Raw genomic sequence first — 8847 nt, 5'->3', positions numbered from 1 at the left:
TCATGAAATCAATAAAATTACTATATGTTAGATGTTAGAGAATCATAGTAGATGTCACATTAAGATATAACATATAAATAGTAGTTATAAGTTAACATCCATTTTACCATATAAATTAAAATAATGATTATGTAACCATATTTAATTTAATTACTAAGCACATAAAAATTTAATATTTACAATATAACAAGATTCTTAACTATGAATATTCATCCCATTTTATTATGGATATTATTAACTTCTATATAGATTTTCTTACAATACCATGGATTATCAATACCACGTACCCAAATACTTTAACTTGTTTTATTTTTTTTATAAATATTTTAATTTAATTTAATTTTATAACATCTTAAAATTAAAACTTAATACCTACAATAAATATATAATATAACAAGATTATTAACCATGGATATTCACCCCATTTCACAATAGACATTATTAACTTATAAATAGGCTTTGTTACAATACTATGGGCCAATACCATTGGCTTATCAATACTACTTTCCCAAAAATCATAATTCATTTGTAAGTATTTTATTTTAATTTAGTTTTATAACATTTTTGAAATTAACATTTTTTAACAAGATTTTTAATGATGGATATTCACCCCCATTTTACCATGGATATTTTTAACTAGTAAATAGGCTTTGTTACAATACCATGGGCCTATATCATGGCTTATCCAAATTTTCTCAAAAACCATAACTTTCCTCAAAATCCAAATATTTGATTTTAATTTGATTTTATAACATTTTTAAATTAAATCTAAAAGAAAAGAGCTATAGGATTCAAGATAAGAATTTCAAATCTTAAGCACGTGTCGGGAGGTGAGCGTTTTGTGAGCTTGAACACATTAAAAGAAGATAGATGGGGAGACATTGACTTGACACATTAAAAGAAGATAGATGGGGAGACATTGACTTGAGTTAGTGGAACGTGAATTCCATGTCTGCTTTACAGTTGGCCATTTTACGAGGTCCAGTTTTTCTTGTATGCAGAGTATCGTCTCCTTTTTGGTAGGATGCATACATCTTGATCATGCCATACACCTCTGGAAATGTTAAAGGTAGAGGTGAGCATCTTTCCTTTTGATGCATACATCTTGATCATGCCATACACCTCTGGAAATGTTAAAGGTAGAGGTGAGCATCTTTCCTTTTGAATGGAGGATACGTGTCAAAGTTTCATTACATGCAATGCAATAAAGAAATACGAAAGTTAAATCATTGTGGACCCCACACCCGTAAAGAGAGGAAGGTCAATAGTTCTTCCATTCTACACCACAACTTATCCCTAGGGACTGTATCAAATGCTTTTTTCAAGTCAACTAAGCAGCAAAATACTTCTTCTTTGTCCTCCCAAATCATTACATGCAATGCAATAAAGAAATACGAAAGTTAAATCATTGTGGACCCCACACCCGTAAAGAGAGGAAGGTCAATAGTTCTTCCATTCTACACCACAACTTATCCCTAGGGACTGTATCAAATGCTTTTTTCAAGTCAACTAAGCAGCAAAATACTTCTTCTTTGTCCTCCCAAACCTTTTCAACAATGTGTCTCAACGTGATACCATGATCTATTATAGAATCTTTCGGCCTAAAATCCACCTATCCTTTTGCCCTCTTTTCTTTTACTTCTGCCCACTTACTAATTCTCTCTTCTACCATGTTGCTGAAAAGCTTTGCAAACAAAGGATTGATCATAATTGTTCAATAGTTGGATGGATTATTAATGTATCCATTTTAAAAAGGGGTATTGCTAGGCTAGTTGTCCAGACTCTTGGGAATCCTTGCTGAATGATGTTGTTGAATATTTCCATGATGTGCAGTGCAAGAGCATTCATTCCCCATTTTAGATACTCTGCTTGAAGTTCAACCAAGTCCTTTTCCTTTCTTGTTTTCAGTTTCTTAATTCCATTATCCACTTCCTGTAATGTGAAGAGCTTTGAAATTTGTTTTAATTCCATTCTCCCTGGCATATTCAAACCATTGATTGGCTTTAATATTATTTTCAATTTGCTTCTTTCTTTGTTGCAGTTCCTGCAAGAAAAGATATTGATTATTAAATATATTAACTCTTCTCTCCTTGTTTTCATGAACTCATCTTTTTTCCTTTTTAGTACCTGCTTATATAACTTTACATTCATCTTCTCCTTTTCTGCCTTTTTCAAGGTTCTCCTTGCCTTTTTGCATTCCTCATCAAACCAAGCATTTATAAGAAAACAATTTGATTATGATTTCCTATTTTTGCTCTTTTGCACTTCTCAAGTGCACTTTGAATTATATTTGTTAACTCATGATTGTTGAAGATTTTGAAACCAGTTTTCTCCTTCTGAATTAATCTCTCTAACATTATCTTGAAGATAGTACAATTTTCTTGTGTTAGAAGAATTTTTCCCTTTGATAGTGATTTTCGAGAGAAATGGGTTTTCCTCCTATGATTCCTTTCTTCTAACCATGGTAACCTTATATAAATTGGGTTATGGTCTGATTTTAAGTCCCAAATATGCTCTACAATACTAACTTCATCTATCTTTTCTATCAAGCTTTGTGAACACATCACATAGTCCACAACACTTTCCCCATTGTATGTGTTGCAAGCGAAGTTCCTAGACCTTTTCCATCTATCTAGACCATTGCAAATAATTAAGTTGAAATCCCCACATAGTGTAAGAAAATCCTCTCCAAAATGATTGCTAACTTTCTCATCTTCTGAACACCTCACCCATTGGGGATTCTCCTCTTCGATGAGCCAAATAGGATTGCTATCCTCTTCGCAACAAATAATGCTACCTTGATTATTTGTTGTTCTAGGATTGAAATCTCCCACTAAAAGAACTTCTCCTTGCTAAGAGCACCCGACAATATCTTATTTTAAAGCTGCACACGGATCCTTGTTGTCAAGCCCCATATTTTTGTAAGCTTTTTAGGCTTGAGGGGAAAAATAACATGTTGCAATTCTTATGTGATTCTCATTCTATGATATTTTCAACCATAAATATTGTTTATTTGCATATTCTTTAATTAACTGAATGTGATGGCCTTCTTTTTCTTTCACTAAAACTAGTATCCCCCCGTACCCTTTGCCATTTTCTGCTACCTTATTCCAAACTACCAACTTCAAATAACCATCAAACACAGGAGTTTTGCAACCATCATGCTCCTAAGTTTTCGTGAGACAAATTATGTTCCTACCTTCCGCAATAGGCCATAACATAGGTCCACTCCTCCAAGGGTAACCTCTACAATTCCAACAGACTAAACTGAGGTAGACGTGGGTAGAGCTAGGTAGACCTAAGTAGGCCTGGGTAGACCTGGGTATAAGAAACAACTTGCACATAACATATATTCCTATTATTAAATAAATTCTCATTTCTTTGAAGCTTAGACAGCAATATGGGGAACTATTGGTTATTATTTTGGGGAACCATGTGATATTTGCACATGGTCAGACTCAGTAATTTTTAATCTTACTTTTTCCTAGCATAGTCAAAAGAACCCACAATTCAGCCCAAAATATAATGGAAATTTCGGCTAGAATATGACAAAATCTGGCAGAATTTTTTGAAAATATGGGTTACAACTGTCAAACTTCAAGATTTTGGGTGCCCTAGGGGTTCTTGATGGCGATGAATCCATTTTCACCATAAAAAAAAAAAGGATTCAAACACTCGAACATTTGATTTTTGAAAAAAAATTTACTAGATTTCATCAAGAAATATGTCATCCGGACAAATTTGTGGCGTCAGTTGTAAGAGCCATATCCTAGGGTCTTCTAACAGATCTATTTCTGATGAATTTAAATGCAATAAGAGGAAATAGTTTACTTTCTTACAAGACTTTTAAACAAATAAAATTTTACCATTTACATTCTAATCCTTATAACTTAGGGTGAATATTTCATTCTAATAAAATTTACATGAGTAATCTATGGAGGAATACCTGTACTGGTGGCTGGTGGAGATTCCTTTGACCTGCTACTCCTGTTGAACGCTCCTCTTGATGGACCCAACTAGATTTACCTCCCAGCCAACTAGGAAATAATCCCTAGCCTAGGAAACCAGATGTAGTGTGTGTGTCCAAGATGAATGATCCAAACCAACCCAAGAAACCTCCACAGGTTCCTAAGGTCTCCAAAAATCACAACAAATCCTAAAATCACAATCAACCCCCAAAATCATAAGCAAGACCCAACATCCCCTTTTCTCCCTGCCCCCTTCCCTTTTTATACCCTCCCTCTCTTCTCCATCTCAACTACCTCTCATTAATGTCATTAACTTCTCATCCATCCTTATAGTTGACTTCTCTTCTCCCAAGTAAAGCTAGGAGTACATTTGGAAATGTGACATGAATATAAAATTGGGAATTTAATGGGAGAGGACCATGCCTTCTCCCAAGTTAATCTGAAAGTACATTTGGGAATGTGAGATGAATATATACATTGATAATTAAATGGAGAGGACTATGTCTTCTCCCAAGTAAATTTGAGGGTACATTGGGGAATGTGAGATGTAATTAAATGTATAGGACCATGTCTTCTCCCTATTAAATGTGAGGGTACATTGGGGAATGTCAGATGAATATATATATTGATAATGAGTTAGAGAGGACCATGTCTTCTCCCAAGTAAATGTGAGGGTACATTGGGGAATGTGAGATGTAATTAAATGGAAAGGACCATGTATTCTCCCTAGTAAATGTGAGGGTACATTGGGGAATGTGAGATGAATACATATATTATTTGTAATAATGGAAGGAGACCGTATCCTACCTAAGATTCAATTTGAGAAGGTAAGTTGTGAATTTGAATAATAGAAATCATGAATTTTATATTAGACCAATATTTCTCAATATTTTCAGATAATGTAAACATTAACAAAATTTGTAGGATAAGATTTAAGTGGGGCATTACATACACCCCTCCTTCAGAGAAATTCGTCCCGAAGTTAGAATGAAAAGATACAAGGAGTTCGAAAGCATAACAAACCAGAGAGAGTTATAGCAGTAAAATTTGATAAGTCAGACAATGACATTACTTCCCATCAAGAGTCTTCAACTGATCTATATCCCCCTATCCATCCTAACCTACTTCCATTCCAGCCCTGTCCGTCCTCTGCTGCTTTATCAGTGGTAATGACCATACTAACCACTGATAAAACCGACATGGTGGAAGCGTTGACTATGTCGACCTCACTTCCCCAGCAGGCAACTGGCAATCGTCATCACACGTCTAGGGGAGCATGTCCACCACTGCCCTCCCACGATTCCAGGTTTCAGAGGATACATGGTGGGAAATGCCTCCACCCCTCCTTCAGAACTAGGGTCAACACCCTAATACGGACCACACTACAGAGCTGGTTGGACTTGTCATCGAATAATCCAGTCAAGTCATCTTGCCACCTGTCATTTGCATTTTACTCGTGTCATAAGAGTGCATATGAAGTAGATACCAAATGTAGTAGAATAATGTACATTATACCTTTCTCATGAGATGTCTCGTCCTTCCCTCAATGGAAGAGTAGATCTCAGCTATCATATAGTTCTTTTCCCCCTGCGGGTTAGCTCTCATTCATGCATTTATATAACAACAAGACATATAATCATCACATTATTAAGTCTAGTCTCCATGTGTCAATCTGGGAATTCTCACTAGAAGTAAATCATAAATTCACTAAGTCATTCATTTAAATAAATCATATCCACTTGAGCTATATATGAACCAAAATAATTCTGATAAGTTACGCACTAGATAATCCATCACTAAGTGAGTCATACATGTAGGCCATACATCAACCATTTCTATCATCAATATCAAATCTATCAATTGTTTCATATAAGTAGTTTTATGTGTCAAACCAAATGCATCAATATTACATAATGTTCATAAATAAATAACATGGAACTGCAAAATAGAACCTTAACATAGGTAGTTGTCTAAGTCAAAAACAGGCATCACATATGCTCAAAAAGTGAGGGGTAGTCACGACGCATAGTCTCTGCATCCTCCCAGGTAGCAGATCCTGGGCTATAATTGTCCCACTAGACCTTAACTTGGTCCACCGTGTGACGTCTGAGTTGTCAAACCCTACTGTCCAATATGTGTAATGGTTCTACCGTTACGGTTCCCATGTCTAAGACCTGCAAGTCCCACCAATCCAGTTTGTGAGATTCATCAGAAACATAATGTCGTAAAATAGATACATGAAAAACATCATGAGTTTTATGCAAATGGGGTGGCAGTACAAGATGATAGGCAACTGGTCCAATCTTCTCTTTGATCCTAAAAGGTCCTACGAACCGAGGTGACAATTTCATCCCCTTCCCAAACCGGATGGTGCTTTTGTTGGGCCGAAAACAAATGAAAACTTGATCCCCTACTTCATAACTACGATCAATCCTATGTGAATCAGCATAACTCTTCTAACTATCCTGTGCTTCCTTTAACCTTTGCCGAACCTGCTTTACCTGTTCCTCCATTTCTTGAACTAATTCCGGGCCAACTATCACTCGGTCCTCCAACTTTTCCCAACTCAACGGCGTCCTACAAGGCCTTCCATATAGAGCTTGATAAGGAGGCATCCCGATTGAACTATGATAACTGTTATTATAGGCAAACTCTACCAATGGTAAGTACCTTTCCCATTGATTTTGATTATCCATGACGTACATCCTAAGCATGTGCTCCAGAACCTGATTTACTCTTTCAGTCTGCCCATCTGTTTTGGGATGATATGAAGTGCTCAAGTTCAACTGAGTCCCTAGTGCTGACTGCAAACTTGTCCAAAACCTAGATGTAAATCGGGAGTCTCTATCAGAAATTATCTTTGTGGGCAATCCATGTAGTCGAATAACTTCATTGTAAAACACTCGCGCCACATCTGTAATATCGTAAGTGTCCCTTACTGGGATGAAATGGGCACTTTTGGTCAATTTATCAACTATAACCAATATAGCATTGTGCATCTGGGAAGTGAGTGGCAAACCCACCACAAAATCCATGGAAATTACTTCCCATTTAGATGTAGGGATGTCATGGAGTTGTAGGAGTCCTGCTGGATGGCGATGATCAGCCTTCACTCACTGACATTTAAGACATTTGGTGACAAACTGGACTATGTCATGCTTCATGCCTGCCCAAAAGAAGAGTTTCCTTGTGTCTGCGTACATCTTCTTTACCCCAGAGTGTGCACAATAGAGTGCTCTATGAGACTCTCCAATGATGGTTTCTCTTATACGTACATTCTCCCTTGGAATCTCAATAGCCCATCTGGTTCAAGGACATATCCTTCAAACTTTGGTTCTATCTGTTTCCTATTCTAGATAGCTGAGATGACTTTTAGATACCAACTATCTTCAAAGAGTTTCTCCAATATCTACTCCCTTAAATTTATCTTTAAGGCTACTAAGGAGAAGGTTCATGGCCTCCTGCTTAGTGCATCCACCACTACGTTCTCCTTCCCTTTGATGTATGAGATTTCAAAGTCATACTCACTCATGAATTCACTCCATCGCCTTTTTCTGGCATTCAAATCCCTTTGAGTGAAGATATGCTTCAGGCTTTGATGATCCGTTCTTAACTCAAATCTTCTCCCAATGAGGTAGTGTGTCCATAGCTTCAAGGCTAACATCATTGCTGCCAATTCTAAGTCATGGGTAGCATATAACTCTTCATGCTTCTTCAATTTTCTAGAAGCGTAAGCTATTACTCTGCCTTCTTGCATCAATACTGCACCTAATCCTTGCCCCGAAGCATCGGTGCAAACAGTGAAGTCTTTTCTCATGTCTGGTACTTGAAGGATCATTGCACTAGTTAGTAACCTCTTCATCTCTGTGAATGCAGTGTCACATTCATTTGTCCATTCATACCTAAGCCCCTTTCATTGTAATGTGGTGATGGGTTTTGCAATCCTTGAAAAACTTTCCAAAAACCTGCGATAATACCCAACTAGCCCCATAAAACTACATACCTCATGGACATTTTTTGGTGCTGGCCAATCCATTATGGCCTTCACCTTTTCTGGGTCAACTAAAATCCCTTCTCCTGAAATGATGTGCCAAGGTAATCGACTTTCTATTGAAAGAAGGAACATTTTGACAATTTCCCATACAATTGATTTTCCCTTAAACAAGTCAATACCACCCTTAGGTGCTTTTCATGCTCCTTTTCATTCTTGGAATATATAAGAATGTCATCAAGGAAAACTTGCACGAATTGGTCCAAATACTTCCTGAACACACCATTCATGAGGCTCATGAATACTGTTGGTGCATTGGTTAAACCAAATGGAACAACTACGAACTCATAGTGCCCAAACCGAGTTTGAAATGTAATTTTTGAGATGTCCTCCTCCTTTATCCTCAATTGGTGGTACCCAGATCATAGATCGATTTTTGAGAAGACCGCTGCCCCCTTCATTTGATCAAATAAGTAATCTATTCGAGGTATTGAGTACCTATTCTTTATCGTGGCTCTGTTTAAGTCTCTATAATATATGCATAGCTGCAAGGAACCATCCTTCTTCTTGACAAAAATTACTGGTGCACCCCAAGGTGAAATATTAGGTCTGATCAATCCCAAGTCTAAGAGCTCCTTTAACTGCATCTGCAACTCACAAATCTCTGGAGTTTTCATCCTATAGGGTGTCTTAGATATTGGTTCTGCACCTGGCTTCAGATCAATGGTGAAATCAATCTCTCTTACAGGAGGTAATCCAGGAAATTCCTCTGGAAAAACATCCTTGAATTCTGTCAAAACTGGATGTTGATCTAGGGAAGGTCCTTTCTGGTCACTTACAGCCTTGACCAAATATAGTTTGCAACCTTGTTTGAGACAACGTTTTACC

This window comes from Pinus tabuliformis, chromosome 2_1 (assembly GCF_031772625.1).
Source record: "Pinus tabuliformis cultivar Carrire ecotype Pingquan chromosome 2_1, CPIR1, whole genome shotgun sequence".
Lineage (NCBI taxonomy): Eukaryota > Viridiplantae > Streptophyta > Pinopsida > Pinales > Pinaceae > Pinus > Pinus tabuliformis.
Note: the sequence above shows the minus strand (reverse complement) of the source record.